The sequence below is a fragment of the Triturus cristatus genome, chromosome 9 (assembly GCF_964204655.1).
Source record: "Triturus cristatus chromosome 9, aTriCri1.1, whole genome shotgun sequence".
In the NCBI taxonomy this organism is placed as follows: Eukaryota; Metazoa; Chordata; class Amphibia; order Caudata; family Salamandridae; genus Triturus; species Triturus cristatus.
The window spans coordinates 691605110-691631046 of record NC_140592.1 but is presented as its reverse complement, the minus strand read 5'-3'; the positions used below and the strand labels follow the sequence as shown (position 1 = coordinate 691631046).

Below are 25937 nucleotides of genomic sequence, written 5' to 3'. Positions count from 1 at the left end.
GCAAACAGGATTCGGAAACTCTGCCATGAAGAATTCCACAAGCAAATTCACTCGGCCTTTTCAACATTTTTGATTTATTCAGGAAATATCATTAACATTGCATTAGTAATGTGACGAGCAAAAACCGTACTGATAATTCACAAAATAGTATGCTCGTGGCACTTACATGGCCTAAAGAAACAATATGCAAACTACATTAATAGAGGATATGCAAATGACCAAATCATTAGATTGAGCAACATAGTGCTCTGCACGACAAGACCAAAGTGTTTCCACTGATAAACAAAACCCCATATAGAAGTAAAAGAAAATGGATCACGCCCTAACAGGTCTACGGGCCACATGCATCAAGCAAAATACTGGTCGCAAACGGACCGATTCGCAGAATCGGCCCCTTTGCGGCCGGTATTTTGCCATTTAGGATGCATCAACCCAAAACTAATTCGCAAAATTGAGATGACCTATTTTGTGAATGCATTTAGGAACTCGCAAATTGCAAATTGCAATAACATGTTTGTTAGGTATATGAATACCATACAATGCAGAGTGTACCAGGTATGGTAATTATCAATACCACATACTCTCCACCCCCACAATTGTCTCCACTGCAATTGTGACAGGTCATTTATGCCAAAATGTATTGTGGAAAAAATGGCTGGTAATTACTAGGACATGATGAATTGTGTGCCGCGTGCACCAATTCCATCTATAACGCCCTCTTTCTGAGTCGGAAGTCAGAATGCGAGGAATTTACTGAACCCAGCAAATGCCTCGCCCAATGGTGTCTGTATCTACTGGGCCTGAGAAATACCTTATACCCTTCTGAGCAACTTGTGAATAGTGCCTCCGAGAGAACATGAACGAAATGATCTCTCACAAGTCATTGCGGTCAACGATCTCCCAGTATGCCTCCACCAAAACGAATGTATAACCAGTTAAAATTTTACTTGAAGTTGTACGTCCACTGTATGCAACCCTGACATTTTCATTTTTAAATAATTTTAAACATGTATCATTCAAATTGTTCTAAAGCTCTAGATCTCTAGAGAATGATTGTCAACCTAGATATTCTGGAAAAGGGATAGGCTAGAAATCAAAACCCTCTGCACCAAACAGCAAAACATCATCATCACCAAGCATCTTTGATTGGATGTCCCCTGTTAAGGTGATGATTTTTTAGCTAAGTCAACTAAGTGATTTAAAGATGCAGAAACTCAAGGTGCTGCCCTCACTTATCAAGCCCAACACTTTACCCAGAGTTACAAGTTGGTATAGGATACTAATTACACAATGTACATTTCATCATCAAAAATACTTTAACCTGAGACCAGTAAAGGCACTTCTGCTACATCAAAATGTTCAAAGATATCAATCCACATATGTAGGACCAATAGGACTTGTAAGGCTTGTTTTAGAGTTTGGCAGATGGGTTACTTTGTCACAAACATCACAGATATCCCATCCACCGTATTACAAGTTGATTATAGTACAGGCCACTTACAATAAGGTGGATGGAATATCCATCACATGGTGACAGAGTAACCCGTCTGTTTGGCTCGAAATAAGGCCAGTGTCCTTCATACAACTATTTGAAGGCCAATAATGCTATTCCATTAAAGTCAATCAAATCTACAAGTACAGCAAGCTATTTAATTTGGAGACAGGGCTGTTCAATACTCCAGGGCCCATTTGGGTGCACGTTTTGCTTCCTGCAGGTTTTCGACACATTGTAATAATCCTCAGATTTTAAATGGCTATAAGTACTCTGTTGTGTCCTAAAAAAAGACTCTTGACCACAGGACACAGAAGAAAGGTCACAGGCCTTTATTTGTGGGCACAACGAGCCACCGCTCCTCTCAGCACAGGAGAGAGGCAGCAACTGACTCTTCTTAGAACTTGCACCGCAGAGAACCATGACAGTACATAAAGTTTTCTATATGGAACCTTAAACAAGCATAAGTAAGCACAACAGACTGCACAAGAAAAAAAATAGTTGAGCCACCTTAGAAGTATTCTGTAATTCTCTGTTTCTTAAATTAAGAAAAAAAGCAGTAGGCAGTCTTGGATTGTGGACTGAAATTTGGGCTGAGATCAGCCTTTAGAGACAGTGTTGAAAATCACATGAAAGCTAAATAATTGCTAAATGTTCTGCTCAGTTTTTGGAAGTGCTCTTACCTTGTTTGTCTCCATTTGATGGAGCACACAGTATATAAGAAAAAATAGACTCCAACTAAAGCTCCAACTCCTTCTCCGCTAACACCTCTCCCAGCTATGAGATGACCAAAGACACCACATTCTAGAGTACTGACCCATGACACAACAATGTCTGCATGAGGGTTCTCTGATGATGCTGCAGTGGTAAGAGTCCAACTGTTGCCATGGATACAGAATGTCAATCTGTCTAGAACTCTGTTTGCATAAAACAAGCATTCTTATTTGTTTAGGCAAATGGTAGATATTTTCATTTTGGAACGAATTAAAGCAGAATACTCATCAAGTAGTGAATTCTGAGTCCCTGTAGTATGTGAGTCAATGAGGTTTCTAAGAGAGGTGTGTGAGCAATATCAAGACTGTGTGTGAGTCAAGTTTGCCAGTTCTACTTGATTGCGATAGCAAAGAGCATTTATTTCAACATGCTAACAACCTTTTATTGAGCTTAGGCCTGGTTATTTACATTGCAAGCTGAATGTTAATTTGTCGTATATGGCAGTTGATGCCACCTTTTTGTATCACTGCAGGTTGTATAGTAAGGCATGAGTGAGCAAATAACTCACCGACCTACGTCCTCAGGTTACTGTATAATGCCAACCACTCAGGGCCTAGATTTAAGTAAGGATTAACGGGAATTAAAGTGAAAATATCACTGCACAACAGAAGCCATCCGTTCCCAAAGAAAATACAGATAATAGAGAAATGGTAATTGCTTTCAGAGTTCTAATATTTATTTGAGATAATTGTATGATTTTCTATTCTGAGTGTGGGCTTTGAGTGGTACATTTGTAAAATAAAGCTGCCACTCAAATTTAGGTCTGTTTATAATTTATTTATAAAGGCATAGCCTCAAGTATAATCTTCAGATGTCATGTTGAGCGCAAAATAGGAGAATTTCACCATTCCTCATTATATTGAATTTTTACGTGATATTTTCCTGTAAAAGACGGGTATTAGAAGATAATGTGCAATAGAGGTGCAGTTTCTGCTCGAATTACTCCCCTTCTAATATCTCGAGTAACTTCCCAATTCAAAGTATACCGTCCCTTGGAAAATTCACGCAAGATACATGCTCCAAAACGTTGCATATTTTCGTATAATTTTCCCCCAAAAAATACACATATTCCCTACAAGTCAAAAGAGTCACAAATTCGTCACATTTCAGAAAGTACAAGGTTGGTGTTCAATACCTTCTGAAGTAAATTGAGATTTTGTTGTGAATGGACATTTTGGCACACATACTTTTAACTGAAATAGCAGTAATGTAAAGATACCACCAAGCAATTTTCTGAAAGACTAAGAAAAGCAAAAGGCGTCAAAATACCACAATACTTCTCCCTCAGTATATGGGGGGTTTGTTGAGCCCACACCTGTTGCAGGCAAGATATTAAACTCTTGCATAATTTCATAGTTATGTGCACAAGTTCCGTACCAACCACAAAGAAGCACTGGAGCTACTTACAACCCCTATAGTATATAAGAAAAGTGGGCTGCTTAAAAACAACTTTGTTACCTGTCAAGGTGAGCTTCGTGGTGCAGTGTCTTTAAAAGGTTATTGTCTTGCACATTCAGCTGGGCTCATATTTGTAAAGTGACAACGGATCCCTGGGCCTTGCACACAAAAACTATACTTTCAACCACCTCTCACTGGAAATTATTGGAACTGTTCAGCTAGAGGAGCCCCAGACTCTTCCACAGTCAGACACCCCAGGGCGAGGCAGGTGGCTCTGCCCAGTGGCTAAAACGCTGATCTACAGGGACCAGGCCTCACAGGCAAAAATCATGTCTTCATCTGCCTATCACTGAAGATTACTGGAACTGGTCAGCTTGGAGGAGCTCAGTCTGTTCATGAGAAACAGACAGCCACTGACCGCTGTGAAGAATGCTTAGAAACCTCTTCAGATAGTTTGATCATCACCAGGCAAGAGTAAAGAGTTCATCAGCCCACCCTTACTGGTGGAGCTTCGTCATATGGGCCTCTAGAGGACTAGGTCTAGGGCCACAGTCTAAGGCCACATGGACCTACTGGGTACCTGACCTGACGTTCCTTAGGAGGGATCTTGCCAAGGTGTATGTTCAAACCATATGAACTCTAGTGACGTGCAGTGCTCTAGTGTAAGTGAAAATTTAAAATGGCTACCTGGGCAAAACATAAATTTAATAACAATTGTCCAAGTGTCATACTTAAAAGAATCTAATAGTCTGGAATTTTTTTTTGACTATTTCCTGGCTAAGTCTAAAGCGGTCGACATGTTTCAGCCGAATTGGTCAGTTGACCCGGCTTTCTTCAGGACCTAGATGTAATCGAATAAAGGCTACTGCAGGATAAATACACTTCGTGCAAAAAAAATTTATGAAACAATACCCATAAAGGAAGTATAATAATCAGGTAAGTATGTGGCAATTGCCACCCTACCAGTACAAGCGAACCTCGTGCTTGAAGGTAAGAGCTATCTCTTCTTTCCCAGCTTTATGTGGGAGAAAAACCTCACCTCACCCGCCTGACTGCTCGGAGATGGAGGCACCGCTCTGTCCGTCGGTACTTCAGACCAGACTACGAGCCAGGAAATAGTCAAAAAAGATTTCCAGACTATCAGATTCTTTTAAGTATGACACTTGGACAATTGTTATTAAATTTATGTTTTGCCCAGGTAGCCATTTTTAATTTTCACTTACACTAGAGCACTGCACGTCACTAGAGTTCATATGGTTTGAACATACACCTTGGCAAGAGCCCTCCTAAGGAACGTCAGGTCAGGTACCCAGTAGGTCCATGTGGCCTTAGACTGTCGCCCTAGACCTAGTCCTCTAGAGGCCCAGATGACGAAGCTCCGCCAGTAAGGGTGGGCTGATGGACTCTTTACTCTTGCCTGGTGATGATCAAACTATCTGAAGAGGTTTCTAAGCATTCTTCACAGCGGTCAGTGGCTGTCTGTTTGTCATGAACAGACTGAGCACCTCCTGTTAGTTGTTAGGTACTGATTGGGGATTGGAGTTGTCTCAGTCCATAATTAATTCCCCTGAGACCCTTACTCACATTGGTTTTTTCAGCTTGGAGGATTCCCAAACTCCTACCAGGTCCACTGCCAGGGATGCAGAGGGCCTCTACAGGCCGGGGCTCAGAAGCAGGAAGCAGCCAGAAACCAGGCATAGGTTGTGGGCTGCAGGGTCGAGCCTAAGTGTGGGCGCGGCCAGCCGGGACTGCGTTACTTAGAGCCTCTGCTGCTATCCTGCTGTGGACCAGGTCTTAATGGACTGCCACGCTCACCCTCCACGACCGGCAGCCACTAAGGAGAGAGGAAGGAATCCTTGTGGCTCCAGTGTACTGCAGTCGATGGAGGCCCCAGGAGCTTTTTGGGTCTAATGGTGAGCGGGCAGGTGGATGCGTTCTCACACCCGCGGAGGGCGATATTGAAAAGATACTTGATTTGCATTGTTTAAATGTGTACTACTTTTGTTTGCTAAGTACTTTTGTTGATGTAACTTTTTTGTTCACATTGTTGAAGAGTAGTCACTAGAGTTCTATCATGCAATAATCCCAGCAATGGATACAATAGTGCACACTGTGTCTATACCACTGGATCTAGGTATCTTCACTTTTAGAAGTAGGCATTTCTGTGTGCTTATGTGTCTTTGTGCTCTGCCTGGATGTGTATTCACCATCTGGTTTTGGCTGACAGGAGAGAGGGGATGTGCATTCTCGACAGCCACATGGGGGGTCGAGGTGTGTCCTGTTTTTCATTGGTGACTCAGCGCTAGGCTGAATAGACCTTGGCTGAATTTAGAGTACTGGGAGTAGTTTCCCTTGCACCTGAATAGGCCTGGTCTGCATTTGGAGTGGCGGGAGGAGTTGCACCTGCACCTGAATAGGGCTGCGCCTGCCATCTACAATGCTGTCTCCGCCCCCCTGTGGTGTGTCTGGAGCCAGGGATTGAAATGTGAACAGGGGCGTTGTGCACTTCTAATATGTGTTTGAAGTGACCCCAGAACAAATACTTTTGCACTACAAAAGCAGGGGCTGTGACCCCATGAAGAGAAGAAGAAACTGCGTGGACTTGTACCCAGCTGCTGCTGGCTCTACAGACTGCACCTTGCCAGAGAATTGCCAGGAGAACCCGCTATTGGACTTCTTTGCTTGGAGTACGGTCCTGCTGCCTGCTGGGCTGAGAGAAGGACTGCAATTCTTACTACAGAAACCCTTGTGCTGGCCTGCCTGTGCTTCTCGGGTTGGTGCTGCCAGTGTTCTCCCAGGAGGCGCAGCACAGGAGGGGGCTGGTGGCTGCCCCTGTTCCCTGCAACTAGAGAGCATGGTGAGCGCTTTTGGCTGACCTACAGGAAGTGCTTATAGAGTGCGGGATTGCTTTCTTTCGTGTTTGAGAGAAAACGCGTGGTGAGCGCTGTAATTGTTATACAACGTGGTGAGAGTGCTAATTGCCAGTCCTAGTACTGGCTCACTCAAGTGTGTGCAGGGCAGCACCTTCCCCCCGGGGCCAAAGGAAACCAACTGAAGTGCGTGGTAAGCGAGGGAGGGGAGCCTCTGCACAGGGAGGATCAAGGGCGGAGTAGTCCCCTCTGTTCACACTGCCACTGCCCCGCAACCACCCAGCACCGAGACGCCATGGCTAGTTGCACCGACCAGGAAGCAGCCAGAAACCAGGCATAGGTTGTGGGCTGCAGGGTTGAGCCTGGGTGTGGGCGTGGCCAGCCGGGACCACGTTACTTAGAGCCTCAGCTGCTACCCTGCTGTGGACCAGGCCTTAAAGGACTGCCACGCCCACCCTCCACGACCGGCAGCCACCAAGGAGAGAGGAAGGAATCCTTGTGGCTCCAGTGTACTGCAGTCGATGGAGGCCCCAGGAGCTTTTTGGGTCTAATGGTGAGCGGGCAGGTGGGTGGGTTCCCACACCCGCGGGGGCCGATATTGCAAACTGTGGCATTCCGGGATTCATGCCTCTTCCCTGGGATTACCAAGGCACCCGGTAAGAAGTGGCCAGGGGCAGAGACAAGCTCCCGTGAGCACGGGTGCGCCTGGCTCCAAGGCTCACAGGGAGTCGCTGACCACACTTTGGGCTCTTCCTGACCGAGGGAGAGTTAATTTGCCTACTTTGGCTAACCTACACTGAAATTAAGGATAACCCGTTTTCTAAAGACCGGGGCAGCCTGTGTTGGGTTCGAAGACGGTTTAAGACCTCGACGGAGGGCCCCAATCCCTGGATGCAGTGGAGGACCCAGGAATTGGCACATTCCCGGGTATAGGCGGGCAGGTGGCCCAGGAACCTACATGTGAGAAACAAGGTTAATGTGTGATCTAAAGTAGTAGCGCCGGTGCCGCTCCAAGTGTTGTGGTAACCCATGGTAATGGGTATGCTGGTGATTCCTATGTGTCATGCCTCACTCTAATTGCCTCATATTTGTGCCCTGATATTATGATGTGGTGTAGTTGCTCATATCTTGCAATGGTCAGGAAGGGTCAGATATGTGTTCAGTGATGGTGTTTATGCATAATGTTTTGATGCTGTTTTGTAACATGTGCGCCCTATAAGCATTGTTTCAGTGCACTACATATGTAATGACAAATTGCCCTATGGCAAAGTGTTTTATGATCTATGTCACATCATGACAAGTGCCTAGTGGTGCAGTGATGTATGTGATTGTGGTCTAATGTGTTTTTATGAATAATACTAAGGATATTTGTGTATAATCTTGTGTGGACTCTTTTTTTTGGTGTGCCTAGTATGTCACTGGTGTGTGTCTGTGGTGCACAAACGCTTTACACATTGCCTCTGGGATAAGCCTGACTGCTATGACAAACTACCAAGGGGGTGAGCAGGGGTTATCTTCAGTGTGTAACTTTCCTACCCTGACTAGAGTGGTGGGTTCTGCATGGCTTAGCTGCATACCCTAGCAAACCAGAAACCCCATTTCTAACAGGGCCAGTCATAGCCCACTCAGAGCTTCTTAAGCCAGCTAAGCAGGATAACCTTTTTCGGATCATATGGTGTTTTACAAACCCAGACCAGTTGGGGGTCTGACCCTGTCAGAGCTTCTCAACCCTTTAGAGCAAAAAAGCAGGTACAGGACACCGTCACAGGCACTTTTCTATGCCAATGGCCAGAGAAGAGAGCCCAGGGCCTGAGGTCTGGGGCCTGTACTCCCAGTCAGACCCAGTCAGAGTTTCCTAACCCATCAGAGCAGGGAAGCCCTCTCCAGACCTCGGAAGCCCCATTCCAGGCATTTTGCAACATGGCAGGTCAGTAAATGGTGTCCAGAGATGGGGACGTTGCACCCGGTTAGAGCTTCTTATCCTGATGAAGCACGATAGCCCTCCCTGGGGCTGTGGGAAATCCTCCTCGGCATTTTGCAACATAGCAGGCTGTAAAGTGGTTCCCACAACCAGACATTCACACTTCTGGGCTAGCCAAGTTCTGGCCGGTCAGAGCTTCTTAACTTAGTGAAGCAGTGAAGCCCTCCCTGGGCCTGTAGGACCCCACCTTGGCACTAAGCAACATGGCAGTCCATCACACAGAGACCCAGGTCTGAGGGCCCCTCATCCACTGAACTGAGGACCTGGTCTGGGATTTTCACCCCGACAAAGCAGGGGACCACTGACAGTGCACACTGATACAAGGTGGGCTGGCAGATGGACCCTTGGCAGGTGCAGATGGAGCTCTGGCCTGTGGTATTGGCAGAGCTTTCAACCCCACTGAGAGCGGAAGCTGTCTATATTGTCACATGTATAGAGCTTCCAGGACCCTTGCACCATCTGAGAGGAAACAGATAGAAGCAAGTCAACCATACCCTATTAATTTGTAGTAAATCCGTTAGCCTTTTATTTGTAATCCATGCACACCGGGGCTGTACTATACATTGTGCCCCTTGGCACAACGAGCATGTGCACCCACTTTGTGTGCCCCCAGGTCACAATGGTATTACAGATAGGGGCTGCAGACACTTGTGCATCCACTTTTGTAATGCTGATAGTCTGTTAAATGATGAAGGCCCAAATCACTCTGGACCTGCTAACCAGTTCCTTTATTGTATCATAATATCTGTGTTGAAGGAATATTTACACTCATTTAGAGCTGAGACCTCTAATTTGTTGTCAAGTGGTATTTTATAGAGTGTGTTATTCCCAATATTTCTGCAAACAAATACCAGTGGTACAAAGTAGGATGATACAAATGATTCCTCAAATGAATAAAGTTTAAATGCCGAAATGTAATCCCGTTTTTTAAAATATTTTTTTTACTTTTTAATCATTCTTATATTTCTGCTTCATACGGAGATTCAGTTGCGCAGCTCCCAATATATCATGTGGGAAGATGTGATATTCCAGAATATAATCATTGTAAAAACATGAATTACAATACAGTCATGTGGTAGGAATCGATATTCCAAATTATATTCACTGCAAATAAATGAATCATAGTCCTGCCAACACATTTCACTGCCTGTTTGGCATGCAAGCCTGCTACTTTTTCAAGCAAGACACACAATTGATGGACGGAATGCAGAACAAATCAAAACATTCACCCCCAGTCAAAAGATCTGAGTTAAATCCATCATTCTTTTGCTCACCATGCCACCCCAGTTTAGACCTGGCCATATGCAAATCAGTCTTGACCCTGTGCCTCTTTGGAACAGTCCATCTCAAACTGCCAAGCCAGGTCCTCCCTGGACCGGAAACAAGCATCCTAGGACCGGTTTCGGGGTTTCACCCACCTTCAGCCAGGATAGCTTGATTCCAGTTGCACAGTGAGCCCAGGACCCACGTCTGGGCATACCTGGCACACTTAGGGCGAGAAAGCAAAAGACACACAACTGATGGACAGAATGCAGAACAAATCAAAACATTCACTCCAAGCCAAAAGATATGGGTTAAATCCATCATTCTTTTGCCTACCATGCCACCCCAGGTTAGACCTGGCCATATGCAAATCAGTCTTGACCCTGTGCCTCATGGGAACAGTCCAGCCCGAACTGCCAAGCTAGGTCCTCCCTGGACCAGAAACAAGCATCCTGGATGCACCATGGATTTAGGCCCAGATCTCTTTACTGGGGTGAATGTATGACATTGTTCTGCATTCTGTCCATCAATTTGTCACCCTGAGTGGGACGGGTATGCCCAGACGTGGGTCCTGTGCCCTCCATGCCACTGGAATCAAGCTATCCTGACTGAAGAGGGGTGAAACCCCGAAACCGGTCCTAGGATGCTTGTTTCCACCAGGGAGGACCTGGCTTGGCAGTTCGGGCTGGACTGTTCCCATGAGGCACAGGGTCAAGACTGATTTGCATATGACTGTTTTTGCATTTGCTACTTTTTCAAGGCTGAACACTTTAAAGTCCCAATACAAATAGCTACTGATGCACTCATGATGTGATGATTTACTCAGAGATTCTCATTGAGATTCATTTTGTTTGTTTAATTATATGGCTCTCTTAAAGATCTGTCTGCGCGTAACTCAAAAATAGTCTCTGTGGTCTATGAGGGTGCACTACCATATAATTAAGTGAACAAATTGACACGAGGCAGACTCAACAGGCAACAGCTAAACCCTTTATATGGGGTTTGGGATCAGGATGCAGAGGATATGTCCTTCAGGGTGATTACAGCAAATTCATCTATAGTCACAGGTGTTGATAGATCACAGAAAAGAGCCTGCACTTATGAACCTATTGTAATGATGAGACAAGCTCCAAGCATGACACAATACTTTTATATTCGTATATTAAAAATACAGTTTACATGCTGAATTTTAGAGTATTGGCTTTAGCTCAGTAGAATAAATGCAACCATTAATCCCTTCACAGCATCTAGGTGTAGTGTGGTAAATGTGAGTTATCTTTCTTCTTCTTTGGGACATATATACATGAAGGACTGACCCAAAGACCTTATCCTGACTCGTGCTGGCGTGTTTCAAGTTAGCATGCACTTCAAGTTGCACTAAAGCAAGAATTACACATCAGGCCGCAAAATTCAACAGCACACCACATAATTAAACTCCACAACGTGCCTCTGCACAACACAAATGCCATTCACATAATTACACTCCATGACACACAGTTCCACTCCAGTATACTCAAAACCACATAATTACTATCTACATAATTCCACTGCACACATCCACTCCATGCCACACAATTCTACAACCAACAATTCCAATCCATTCCACATAATTCTACTCCACACCACATTCATCCACCCCACTCCATAACACATGGGTAAAAGACATTGTCATTTACAACACCAATAGCTCTAACTCTCACAAATGCTAGACCTATTGGCATTGCCAATGCTTGCTGTGTGGTGTCTTCACTTTATTACCGTTTCAAGTGTGGCACAAATACTTTACACATTGCCTCTAAGTTAAGCCTGACTGGTCTGAGCCAAGCTACCAGAGGGTTGAGCACGGGTTGGTTTAGAGTTGGCTTGTGCCTCACCCTGACAAGGATTGTGGTTGCTGTTTGACCAGGCTCACACCCCAGTCAACCAACAATCGATTTTCTTACAGTGATCTATCAGGATGACGAATGCTGAAATGTTTCTAGTGCTATTGCAGAAATTGGCAGGGAGATATGTTTCCATCACTAATTAGCTTCAAACACAGCAAACAATAATTTACTTTAATTGCAGAATTTATTAATTCATATTTTCTCTTAAACACATTTCTGGGATATTCAACATCATTGAAGCATTTTTGCTTTATAGACAATTGAAATATATTTATTTTTTCAGATATTGAGTTAATCAAAGCCTTTTTCACAATGCTATAGAAAGATTATTAATCAATGCTATAGAAAGATTATTAATTTCTCTCTCTTGCCTGTGTCTATGCAAACTCGCAAAATAGGCAAAGCGAAAACAACACATTGTAGAAAACAAGTGAACTTTAAAATTGGGAACCCTGTGCGAAACCCGATTTGCTAGGGATATCAGTACGATACAATGCAGAGTTTACCAGGCATGGTAATAATTAGTATTATTTATTCTGCATCTCCGCAATTATTTTCATTTCAATTGTGACAGGTCAAAATTTGCCAACATTAATTGTGGAAAAAATGTCTGGTAATTACTAGGACATGATGAATTGTGTGCAGCGTGTACCAATTCCATCTATAACTTATCAGAAGACAGAATGCGAGGAATTTATTGAAACCAGCAAATGCTTCGCCCAATGGTGTCAGTCTCTACTGGGTCTGAGAAATACCATATACCCTTCTGACCAACTTGGAATAATCCTCCGAGAGAACTTGAACAAAAGGATCTCTCACAAGACATTGCAGTCAACAATCTCCAAGTATGTCCCCACCAAAACAAATGAATAATCAGTCGAACATTTACTTAAAGTTGTACATCTGGTGTATGCAACATTGGAATCTTCATTTATTAAACCTTTTAAACATGTATCATTGAATATTTTAAAGTTGTTTAAAAGCTCTAGATGGCTAGAGAGTGATTGTCAACCTAGATATTTGGGAAAGAGATAGGACAGAAATCAAACACTTCTGCACCAAACTGCAACAGAATGTCATCATAAAACATCTTTAATTGGATCTCTCCTGTTAAGGTAATGATTTTTTTTAAATAAGTCAAATAAGTGATTTAAAGATGCAGAATGTAGTAACTCTGCTTTTAGTATTATCGTAGAATGCTTAGAATTTAGAGTGTTAATAGGTCATATGGAATTTGTATACGTTAGAACTTGGAATGTATGTATCCATTCTGTGTTATCCCTGCTTGCTGACGCATGCAGCTATTTCCTACTAAACTGGGCGACTACAATAAAGAAGAATAACCACAACTTTGTCTGCGTGGTTACTGCATTAATTTTGGCGACGGAAATGGGAGATGTGTTTTATTTTTTTTCTCTCCTCAATCTACTACATCCTAGGATTTTTTTTTTTAAAGATAAATCTTTGGCATTTCCTGCAGTTCCGGAGGTATAAAAGTTTGCTGTAACGGTGACCTGCAACGTCGAGGGACCAGAAACTGCATTCAGTGTAAGTGTAAGTGCAGTGCTGCTTTGGTCAGGCCTTACCTACAGTTAGTCTTTAACGGCCTTTTGAAATTTGCAAATACCGCAGTTCCCCGCGCGCTCCTCAACCCTTATTCTATGGCTCTCCGAGTGACGCAGCACAGCATACGACGTTCACGGTCTTGGAGTGCTACGGCGCGTTGTACGCGCTGCAGAGATCAGCTGATGCCAGCATGCTGAAAGGTCATGCACGGCAGTCATTTTGATAGTTTCAGGAGTCGTTTCCAAGGTTACAGGACTCAACTCAGCGTCGGAGTTTGTTTTTACTGGATCCAGTTTATAAAAAAATAAAAGAGAATATAACTCACGGTACTGTTTTATTTATTTCTATTTCTGCAAGGGTGTTTTGCAGAGCATTTTCGCTTTCCATCAGTCCTGTGCAGTAACATTATTCATTTTGTGTCTCCTTACATTCTTTATTGACAGCTGTTTTTGACATACTTATTACTGATGGTAAAGAGATATAATACATCACAGGTGGATTTACATTGCTAAGCTGGTAACTCTTGTTTTATTTCTACATCACACTGTGAAGTTTCAATTCCAAGTCAGTCTCTAGTGGACTTTAAGTTTTGTGAGCATCCTTGGAAGGAACTTTTGCTTTTGGCCATGTCTACAGCACAGACAAGCACAGCTGTGGGTGATTCAAATGGATCTGCAATCCATATCAATTCTCCAAAGGAATTTCTACCCACTCCGGATGAACCGCTTATTTCATGGAATGACTGGAAAGAGTACTTTCTTAATTATATTGCCAATCTTGAAGATATTAATGGGAATTTTTCTCCAGAAAGAAAAAAAGAATTCTTATGTATTCTTTAGGTCCCAAAGGTTTACATTTGTATAATGAATTGCAAAAACATGATAGAGTGGGTGAGGATATGGAGGTATTTAAAGCGGCAATCTTAGATCTTGATGACCACTGTTCTCCTGCTGTGTGCATAGCTGTGACTAGACATGCTTTCTTTCAGAGGAAACAAGAAAAGCATGAAAGTCAAAGAATGTGTTTCTGCTTTAAAGAAGTTGGCAAGCAAATGCAGATTTGCGCAATTACATGATGAATTCATTCGGGACCAGGTTGTTATGTACACTAAAAACAAGACTATGCAAGACAGGTTATGGGTGGAAGGTGAGGGATGTCTTAAAGATATTGTTATCATATGTAGAAATGGGATGCACACCTTTATCATTCAGTAGTCACATATTTATCCAAACTGTTCCTTGAATGCGTGCAGGGTGGTACGGCGCCATGCCCAATAGACACCAATTGAAACAATAACTCCATAATATGGGGCGACCTCTCGTCCCAAACCACTCGCACAGCTGTATGGTGCCATTTGGCGAATTTTCACTCGTTATTTTCATAATTTTCCTTCTTCCATCTTGCTTTTACACTATACTCTCTCTCGAATTATCATCCGCACGTGGAAATGAGTGCCTATTTTCCAAATTTCTTAAGTTCCCAATGTGCCCATCCGGACCTCTATGTAAGAACTCGACTGAAGCACTGTTCATAAAAAGGCAGTGTTTATTCGAATAAGACCCAATGCATTTCGGGCGAAAAAGACGCCCTTCCTCAGGGGTCACTGTAAAATGACACTGAAAAACACAATCAATTCATGTTTTTTTACAAAATTAGCACAAGTATATTCTAGCAACCATAGTATCAGTTTACATTACAACACTTCATTTTGTTCATAATCCCCACAGTAAGATCATGTATTACCAATACGAGTTCCTACCTTCTAATCACATGCAATGCCAATGTATAAGTGGGTAAATCCCCTTTCCTTCATCTGTATTTCCCTTCGTGCAGTCAGACCATCATCTCCCCTTCCTCACTAACAATGTCCTTTCCACACGTTATGTAATTTACGTTCTCGCTTCCCTGTTCTCCGTTCTTATCCCATTAAGTCAAAAATTAACCATGGCAACATCAACAAACATGTTATAATCCGTCTATCTTTCTCTCATTGTTTTAAACCTCTGTCCATTCACACGTGTTGGTTGCTTTCATTCAATCGTAACTTGAACATAAACATAACGAGGCTACTCCCTTCCTTTCAAATTAACTAGCGTTTCCTCGTACCTGCCAAATGTGTTAAAACTGCTCCGACCTCTTCTATTCCAGGAAGTAATTACGCTCCATTTTCAAATAGGGGAGGGAAAATGGAGCGTAATTACTTCCTGGAATAGAAGAGGTCGGAGCAGTTTTAACACATTTGGCAGGTACGAGGAAACGCTAGTTAATTTGAAAGGAAGGGAGTAGCCTCGTTATGTTTATGTTCAAGTTACGATTGAATGAAAGCAACCAACACGTGTGAATGGACAGAGGTTTAAAACAATGAGAGAAAGATAGACGGATTATAACATGTTTGTTGATGTTGCCATGGTTAATTTTTGACTTAATGGGATAAGAACGGAGAACAGGGAAGCGAGAACGTAAATTACATAACGTGTGGAAAGGACATTGTTAGTGAGGAAGGGGAGATGATGGTCTGACTGCACGAAGGGAAATACAGATGAAGGAAAGGGGATTTACCCACTTATACATTGGCATTGCATGTGATTAGAAGGTAGGAACTCGTATTGGTAATACATGATCTTACTGTGGGGATTATGAACAAAATGAAGTGTTGTAATGTAAACTGATACTATGGTTGCTAGAATATACTTGTGCTAATTTTGTAAAAAAACATGAATTGATTGTGTTTTTCATTGTCATTTTACAGTGACCCCTGAGGAAGGGCGTCTTTTTCGCCCGAAATGCATTGGGTCTTATTCGAATAAACACTGCCTTTTTATGAACAGTGCTTCAGTCGAGTTCTTACATAGAGGTCCGGATGGGCACATTGGGAACTTAAGAAATTTGGAAAATAGGCACTCATTTCCACGTGCGGATGATAATTCGAGAGAGAGTATAGTGTAAAAGCAAGATGGAAGAAGGAAAATTATGAAAATAACGAGTGAAAATTCGCCAAATGGCACCATACAGCTGTGCGAGTGGTTTGGGACGAGAGGTCGCCCCATATTATGGAGTTATTGTTTCAATTGGTGTCTATCGGGCATGGCGCCGTACCACCCTGCACGCATTCAAGGAACAGTTTGGATAAATATGTGACTACTGAATAATAAAGGTGTGCATCCCATTTCTACATATGATGTTAATTGAATTATGCCCTTTTGGGATTGCACCCGCCTGTTTAACAGCGACAAGAACATGAAACTGACAATGCAGTACGAACCCGCACGATGGCGGAACATCACGGCTCATTTAAAAGTGGTCGTTGATTTCTTGAACGGTTGATAAGTTTTTTTTGATGACAATATGTTCTAACATAGGTTTCTGCAACCATTTGTTTTGTTGTAATTGGATCTGACAATAAGACGATATATTTTGTTTAGTTCAAGTTCTCACACAGTTACAATGCACCATGGGTTTTGTAGTTAGTCTATTTCTAAAGCGGTGCTTATGGCGGGAATGGATGGAAATAAGGACCAATCAGGAGGGAGTATAGAGGGTATGAACTCAGGTTAAATAGGGGAGGGAAAATGGAGCGTAATTACTTCCTGGAATAGAAGAGGTCGGAGCAGTTTTAACACATTTGGCAGGTACGAGGAAACGCTAGTTAATTTGAAAGGAAGGGAGTAGCCTCGTTATGTTTATGTTCAAGTTACGATTGAATGAAAGCAACCAACACGTGTGAATGGACAGAGGTTTAAAACAATGAGAGAAAGATAGACGGATTATAACATGTTTGTTGATGTTGCCATGGTTAATTTTTGACTTAATGGGATAAGAACGGAGAACAGGGAAGCGAGAACGTAAATTACATAACGTGTGGAAAGGACATTGTTAGTGAGGAAGGGGAGATGATGGTCTGACTGCACGAAGGGAAATACAGATGAAGGAAAGGGGATTTACCCACTTATACATTGGCATTGCATGTGATTAGAAGGTAGGAACTCGTATTGGTAATACATGATCTTACTGTGGGGATTATGAACAAAATTAAGTGTTGTAATGTAAACTGATACTATGGTTGCTAGAATATACTTGTGCTAATTTTGTAAAAAAACATGAATTGATTGTGTTTTTCATTGTCATTTTACAGTGACCCCTGAGGAAGGGCGTCTTTTTCGCCCGAAATGCATTGGGTCTTATTCGAATAAACACTGCCTTTTTATGAACAGTGCTTCAGTCGAGTTCTTACATAGAGGTCCGGATGGGCACATTGGGAACTTAAGAAATTTGGAAAATAGGCACTCATTTCCACGTGCGGATGATAATTCGAGAGAGAGTATAGTGTAAAAGCAAGATGGAAGAAGGAAAATTATGAAAATAACGAGTGAAAATTCGCCAAATGGCACCATACAGCTGTGCGAGTGGTTTGGGACGAGAGGTCGCCCCATATTATGGAGTTAAAGATATTGTTGCCATGGTGAAAAAAAGCAGAGTTGTCTGAATGTAGTGCAAAAGCCACTCTCTCTCATGACAAAAAAGATACTGAGGTGGTGGGGAAAATTACTGAGAGTAAAGCTAATCACAAAAGTAACCGGGAGTATAAGGTGGAAAACACATAGACTGAAAATGTTGATCCTAAAAGAAAAGGCAACATAATTTGTTTCAGGTGTGGTAGTCCATATCACTCAACTAGGTATGATAAATGCACTGCAAAATCTGCAAAGTGTCTTGAATGTGGAATTATTGGACACTTTGTTAGAGTTTGCTAAAGGAAATCTAAGAAGAAGCCTTAAGGCACAATTGCGTGTGCACAAGAAGGGGTGCAAGACTATTACTCTAGCTCCAGTGATGAAGAAGTGCAAATACAATTTATTTGAAAGAAACAGGTTGTAGTGAATATTTCTGACCGTTCCTCTTCCTCTTCCAATCCTATGTGCCAAGTCTCATTAGGGGGAGTTTCAGTTCAACTTGCTGCTGATTCTGGGTCTCCGTACACCATTATTTCTCAAGAGGTATGCGAAAGGTATTTCACAAGTAATATTGGCTGTTGGCTGGAACCCAATGACATTTGTCATGAGAGTTACACAGGTGAAAAAATTGATCTCTTAGGCTTCAGAGTTCTGATCTTCCGTTTTAAAGATAGACATTCTACTGGTAAATTGTACATTGCCAAAGAAGGGCCAACGGTATTAGGATGGAAAGATCAAAAAGGTTTAAACATTATCCTTGATCCCAATAGCAAGGAGCAAGTACTGGGTATTATAAGAGTTTTCCACTGTCTTTGCAGGTACCATGGGTAAACTGAAAGGATTCACTCATCAAATACGATTGAAGGAAGGAGCCATTCCTAAAGTACACAAGGCACGTAATATTCCCTTTATTGTTAGTGATGAGGTCAAAGCTGAGCTAGACATTTTATTGAAAGCAAAAGTTATTGAACCTGTGGAGGCATCAGAGTGAGTTTCTCCGTTGGTTGTTGCCCCCATGTCCAAAGGAAAGGCCAACTTATGTGGGGGCTTGAGGTATTTAAACAACAGCATCCTAGTAGATCAATTTCCCCTACCTAGAATTGATGAAATGTTGTCTTCGATTCGGAATGCTAAGTGTGTTTTCCACTCTTGATTTATCCACAGCATTCCATCAAGTGGTTTTCAATACTGAAAGTAGACATTTAACTACATTTTTCACACCCTTTGGATGCTATAGATTTGAACGTATGCCGTTTGGGTTGACGCCTGCTGTGGCAGTATTTCAAAGGTTAATGTCAAAATTATTCAGCCATATTCCTGACGTTGTCTTCTTTCAGGATGATATCGTAATCATGGGGAAGAACAGAACTCACCATGATTCTACTCTCAGGGAGGTTCTCAGGATTTTAAGAGACAATGGGTTGGCGGCTGAAGGTAGCAAGTGCAAATTTGCTGAAATATCTGTCACTTATTTGGGGCATGAAATTTGTGATGGTGGTACCAAACCGAAAGCAAAACTGGTTGATGCCATTGTCAACACTCCTGCACCTAAATCTAAGGATGAACTCAGGTCTTTCCTGGGTTTAGCCAAACTTTATTCGAAATTTGTCAATCATTTTTCTCAGAAAAGGTATGAAATATGTCAATTAATGAAGAACCAAACTGCTTTTGTGTTGAGTGATGTGTGTCAGAATGCTTTTAGAGATATCAAAATGGCTATTGCTAATGCTACCATGTTACAAGGCTTTGATCCGAAAGCTGATACTTTTCTAACCACTGATGCAAGTGGTACAGGTTTGAGTGGAGTGCTATCACAAGTGGCAGAGCATGGTAAGAAAGTGGTTGTGGCTTTTGCTTCGCGCTCTTTATCCCCAATGGAGGAGAAGTCCTCCGTGATTGAGCGGGAGATTTTAGCTTGCGTATGGACCATGGAACATTTTCAGAAGTTCATTTAGGGAAAAAAGTTGGTTCTTCTCTCTGATCATAAACCCTCAACCAAAATACTTACCACAGAATGGTTATGCGGAGCCTCAGCTAGAATTGATAGATTGTCCATGAGGCTCCAAGATTTTGTTTATGAAGTGCAGTATGTTCCTGGCACTAAGAACATCATTGCGGATTTTCTCAGTAGACTGTCTTTACCATTGAAAGAAATGCATCAGGATCCATGGAAGGCATTTTCTCAGATTCTTGCGGTTTGCGTATGGATGAATTGCAGCAAGAGTCTGTAAAGGATGAAAACTTACGTGCAGTGAAGGATAAAGTTACCAACGGATGGTCTAATGAATGCAAGAGTAATCCAGACCTTATGGCATTCTGGGAAGTAAGGGACGAGTTATGTTTAGATGGCGAATTTGTTTGTAGAGATGAGAGAATCATTCCTCCCAATGGTATACGACAAAAGATTATTTGCATTGGACATGAAGGACACCCAGGTGTGTCCAGGACTAAGAGTAACATTAAAGCATTGTATTGGTGGCCTAGAGTGGATTTGGAGACTGGGAGATTTGTGCGTGGATGTGTCAGTTGTGAGTGTTCTGAAAAGACTCAGAAAACATTACATCCTCCCATGTCTTCTCTAGGTTGTTCAAAATCACCTTGGGAAGATGTTGCCCTGGATATTATTGGACCTATGGTTTGGCAGGATGGTTGTAGTAAGTATGTTCTGGTGTTGGTTGATTTATTCTCTAGATGGATTGAAGTGAAAGTGGTTGAGAAAGTTGATACGTCTTCAGTCATTACATTTCTTGAAAAATGCTTCATTAGAGAGTGCTTTCCTGCTTTAATATTGACAGACAATGGTGTGCAATTTAAATTGGATGTTATGAAAAAGTGTATGGAATTTACTGGCATTAAGCAAAGGTTCACAGCTTTGTACCACCCAAGGGGTAATTCTGTAGTTGAGAAAGTCAACAGAGTGATCAAAGGGGTATTACACATAGCTAACAAAGCAATTACAAATTGGAATGATGAGTTGGAGAAGTTGATTTGATCCTATAGAATTACTGTCCATGATGCGGTGGGTGAAAGCCCTTTTGGTATTATGAGAGGAAGATTTCCATATTGCATAATTAATCCTGGATGGATGGGAAGCAGTAGGAAGAATGAGTGGGACAGTAATCAAGTTAGGGAATGTATTGCTAAATCTCAAAGTAAAAACAAAGTTTAATTTGAAGCCAAGCATGGTACTAGAGAAGTGCATTTGGAAGTTGGACAACTTGTCAGAGTAAAAAGTGGGAAAAAGGATGGAAAATTACATTGTCAATTTTCAGAACCCAGGACTGTCACTAGGGTCATGCGGAACACTGTGATGCTGGATGATGGTAGTGTTCATCATTTGAATCGTGTTGCCTTAGCACAACAACATGTTTCTTTGTCTGGGAAGAGTGTCAAGGAAAAGGGAAGAGGTGAATACTGGTGGATGGATTGTGTTTCAACCGAGTCAATTATTTGCCTTCTGTTTCCACTGAGTCCTCTTCTTTGCCTGGTGTGGAGACAATTTCGGAGATGAACTCAGATGATCATGGGGTTGAAACTGATTTGGGTGATGTTCATCAGCGTGAGGGTCAAAACACAACATCATCCACGTGTGAATCTGAATTACCAGAGGATGTGGAGATTGCAGAATGATCTAGTAGATGTGGAAGACGAATCAAGACTCCTAAAACTTTGCAAGACTTTGTGTGTGACTAAATGTGCACCTTTTGTATTAGATGTTCAACTTCTCTTACCCTCAATTGCAGAGTTTTGTGTTATTGAGTTATTTTATTATTCTTTTGTTTTGTTTATTTCTTGTTTTGTTTATTTGTTTTAAGAACGGGGGATGTGTAGTAACTCAGCTTTTAGTAGCATTGTAGAATGATTAGAATTTAGAGTGTGAATAGGTCATATGGAATTTGTATAAATGTTAGAACTTGGAATGTATGTATCCATTCTGTGTTTTCCCTGCTTGCTACTGCATGCACCCATTTACTTCTAAACTGGACGACTACAATAAAGAAGAATAACCACAACTTTGTCTGCGTGGTTACTACACAGGAACTTAAGGTACTGATCTAATTTTACAAGCCCAACACTTTACCCAGAGGTACTAGTTGGTATAGGATACTAATTACACAATGTATATTTCCGCATCAAAAAACATTAACTTGAAACCAGAAAAGGTAAATGAGCTACATCAAAATGTTCACAGATGTCAAGCCAATGGTGTCTGTATCTGCTGGGTCTGAGAAATACTTTATGGCCTTCTGATCAACTTGTGAGTAGTGCCTCTGAGAAAACGTGAACAAAATTATTATCTCTCACAAGACATTGCAGTCATCAATCTCCTAGTATGTCTTTAACAAAACAAATGTACAATCAATCAAACATTTACTTGAAGTTGTATGTCCGGTGCATGCAACATTGACATTTTTATTTTTTAATCATTTCAAACATGTATCATTCAAGGTTGTTTAAAAGCTCTAGATCTCTAGAGAGTGATTGTCGACCTTGATATTTGTAAAAGGGATAGGCCAGAAATCAAACACTTCTGCACCAAACTGCAACACATCATCATCATGAAACATCTTTGATTGGATATCTCCTGTTAAGGTAATGATTTATATTAGCTAAGTCAAATAAGTGATTTAACGATGCAGGAAATCAAGGTGCTAATCTCACTCATCAAGCCCAACGCTTTACTCAGAGTTAGAAGTTGGTATAGGATACTAATTACACAATGTACATTTCATCATCAAAAAAACACTAACTTGAGACCAGTAAAGGCAAATCTGCTGCATCAAAATGTTCAAAGACATCAAGCCAAATATATAGGACCAATAGGAAATGTAAGGCTTGTTTGAGAGTTTGGCAGATGGGTTACTTTGTCACAGACATGAGAGACATCCCATCCACTGTATTACAAGTTGATTATAGTATAGGCCACTTATAATAAGGTGGATGGAATATCCATCACATAGTGACGAATAAAGCATGTTACAATGCATGCTATCACATTGCGTTCTTTTACAACGCCGTTGATACAACGAACGCGATACCTTTACATCGCAAGTCATTAGATCAACTTGCTGTAGGAGGCGCGTTGGATTTATGAATAGTATAATTTACTATTCCAACTCCAGCCTGTGCAACAGTAGGGAAGGTGTTGGAATAGTAAATTATACTATTCCTTAGGTTAGAGCGCCCCTACAGCAAGTCGATCTAATAACTTGCGTTCTAAAGCTACCGCATTCTAAAAACGCGGTTGTTGTAATGACCGTGTTGTAAAGGTAACGCGAAGTAATGACAGCGTTGTAAACACTGTTTCCCCATGGGGATAGAGTACCCCATCTGTTAGGTTCTAAATAGGGCGATTATCTTTCACAGAACTATTTTAAGGCTTATAATGCTATTCCATTAAGGTCAATCAAATATACATGTGCAGCAAGCTATTTAATTTGGAAACAGACGGTTTCAATACTCCAGTGCCCATTTATGTGCATGTTTTGCTTCCTGCAGGTTTTAGACACAGTGTAATAATCCTCGAATTTCAAATGGGTCTAAGGACTGCACAAGAAAATAAATAGTTGAGCCACCTTAGAAGTATTCTTTAATTCACTACTTCTTAAATTAAGAAAAAGAGTAGTAGTAGGCAGTTGTTGATTGTGGACTGAAATGTAGGTTGAGATCAGCCTTTAGAGATAATTGCTACATTTTCTGTTCAGTTTTTGGAAGTGCTCTTACCTTGTTTTTCTGCATTTGATGGAGCACACAGTATATCAGAATAAATTGACTCCAACTAAAGCTCCAACTCCTTCTCCGCTAACACCTCTCCCAGCTATGAGATGACCAAAGACACCACATTCTAGAGTACTGGCCCATGACACAACAATGCCTACATGAGGGCTCTCTGATGATGCTGCAGTGGCAAAAGTCCAACTGCTGCCATGGCTACAGAATTTCAATCTGCCTAGAACCCTGTGTTTATAAAACAAGCATTGTTAATTGTTTAGGCAAAAGGCTTTTGGAACAAATTAAAGAGGAAGCTCATCAAGTAGTTAATTCTGAGTCCCTGTAGTGTGTAGGTCAATGAGGTTTCTAATAGAGGTGTATGAGCAATAACAAGACTGTGTGTGAGTCAAGATTGCCAGTTCCCCTTGACTGCGATAGCATAGAGCATTTCTTTCATCATGCTAACAGCCTTTTAGGATGTATGACACAATCATGAATGCTTTTACAACGCATGCCATTACAACGTGAGCAATACAGCGAAAGTGTTACCACACGTTACAACGACTTGCCTTAGGGAAGCGATGGACTTTGGAACAGTATAATTTACTATTCCAACTTTAACATCCAACAACATGTTCCCTAATGCTAGTCGTTGTAACAACTTGCGTGGGAATGGAATGCGTGGTAATGGAACACGTGGCAACAACATGTTAGTTGTGTTGCCCGCGTGGTAATGGTAGTGCGTACTTCTGGCTGCATAGTAAAAGATGTTTACCCCTTTTATTGTGCTTAGGCCTGGTTATTGACATTGCAAACCTACTCTTAATTTGTTGTATATGGCACCTTTTTGCATCACTGCAAAACAGACTTTATTATTTCATAATGCATTGACTTTTAGAATATTGACCTCAAAAGGATTACAATCTCAGACAGCTTTTCTAGGATTTGAACATGTGACCTGTAGGTTGTATAATAAGGCATGAGTGAGCAAATAACTCACTGACCTACCTCCTTAGGTTACTTGATAATATCTAACACTCAGGGCCCAGATTTAGGTAAGGATTAATGGAAATTAAAGTGAAAAAATCACTGCAAAATAGAATCTATTTGATTCCATAGAAAATACATTAAGCTAGGGTAATAGAGAAACAACAATTGCTTTCAGTGCTCTAGTATTTAGTTAAGATAATTGTATGATTTTCTATTCTGAGTGTGGGCTTTGAGTGGTACATTTGTAAAAATAAAGCTGCTATTCAAATTTAGGTCAGTTTATAATTGTAATTATAAAGCTATAACCTCTATCGTTATCACCAAATGTCATGTTAAGCTCAAAGTGAAAGATTTTCACCATTCCTCGTGATATGCAATTTTTACCTGATGTTTTCCTGTGAAATACAGGTATTAGAAGAAAATGTGCCATAGATGGGCATTTTCTGCTGAAATTACTCGCCTTCTACTATCTCGAGTAACTTTCCAATTCAAAATATACTGTCACTTGGAAAATTCATGCAAGATACAGGCCTCAAACATTTTGAAAACCTTGCATTAGTTCACATAATTTCCCCAAAACTTCCAGTGGAAAAATACACATGTTGCCAATAAATCAAAAGAGTCACAATTCATTACATTTCAGAAAGTAAAAGGTTGGTGTTCAATACCCTCTGAGGTATATTGACATTTTGTTTTGAATGGACTTGTTGGCATAAAATATTTTAAACTGAAATAGCAGTAATGTGAAGGCATTGCCAAGCTATTTTCCGAAAGAGAGTAAAAAAAGCAAAATACATCAACATATCACAAGATTTCTACCTCAGCATGGGGGGGATTTGTTGAGCCTCCAACTATTGCTGGCAAGACATTATGCTCTCTTGCATAATTTCATAGTTTTGTGCACAAGTGCTGTACCAACCACATAGAAGCACTGCACTGCTTACAACCCATAAAGTATATAAGAACATTGGTGTGCTTAAGAGCGACCGTTACCTGTGAGGGTGAATTTCATGGTGCATTTGTCTTCAAAAGGTTATTGTCTTGCACATTCATCTGGGCTCATATTTGACACATAATACTCGATACATGGCCTTGCACGCAAAAACAATACTTACACCCACCCTCACTGCGAATTACTGGAACTGTTTAGCCACAGGAGCCTGAGACACATCAAATGGACTTTCATTAATAGAGCAGATCTAATATGACAATATCAGCTATAAGTAATACTAGTATTTTGGGAGGAGTCCTGGTAATAGAAGGCTTACACAATGCAGCATGGATAGAGAATATTGTGCCACTGGTTTTCAAATCTTATTCAATTGATACTGTTTCTTTAGAGCTGTGTACCTAACTTTTTGTATTGTTACTATTGACAGCCTGTTGGTACTTACACTACAGTCTTTTAGTAAGGTCATTAAAGGTTTTTCCCCGATGATCGTATGGACCTTTGTTGTTTGACTTGAAGTAATGTAAGGGAGAAGACATCAGCAGTGCATTTCGGACTTGTAAAGCCAATGTGACTACACAACAAGGACTAAGAGTCACTAAATA

The 25937-nt window shown here is 41.4% G+C and overlaps 1 protein-coding gene across 7 annotated transcripts in view; it reads right to left on the bottom strand.

The window, feature by feature from the left end:
* The window catches only part of LOC146798509 (uncharacterized), a 248961-nt gene extending 233557 nt beyond the window's left edge, over positions 1 to 15404 (bottom strand). For 2 of the 7 annotated variants that reach the window (XM_085625798.1, XM_085625803.1), the window contains exon 1: positions 13251 to 13376. The gene's annotated coding sequence lies outside the window, so the exon portion shown is untranslated. Of the gene's footprint in view, positions 1 to 13250; positions 13382 to 14989; positions 15223 to 15336 lie in introns of those variants that run through there. The other 5 variants (XM_085625800.1, XM_085625802.1, XM_085625799.1 and 2 more) reach the window with 5 other exon arrangements.
* Positions 15405 to 25937: the final 10533 nt, after the last annotated feature.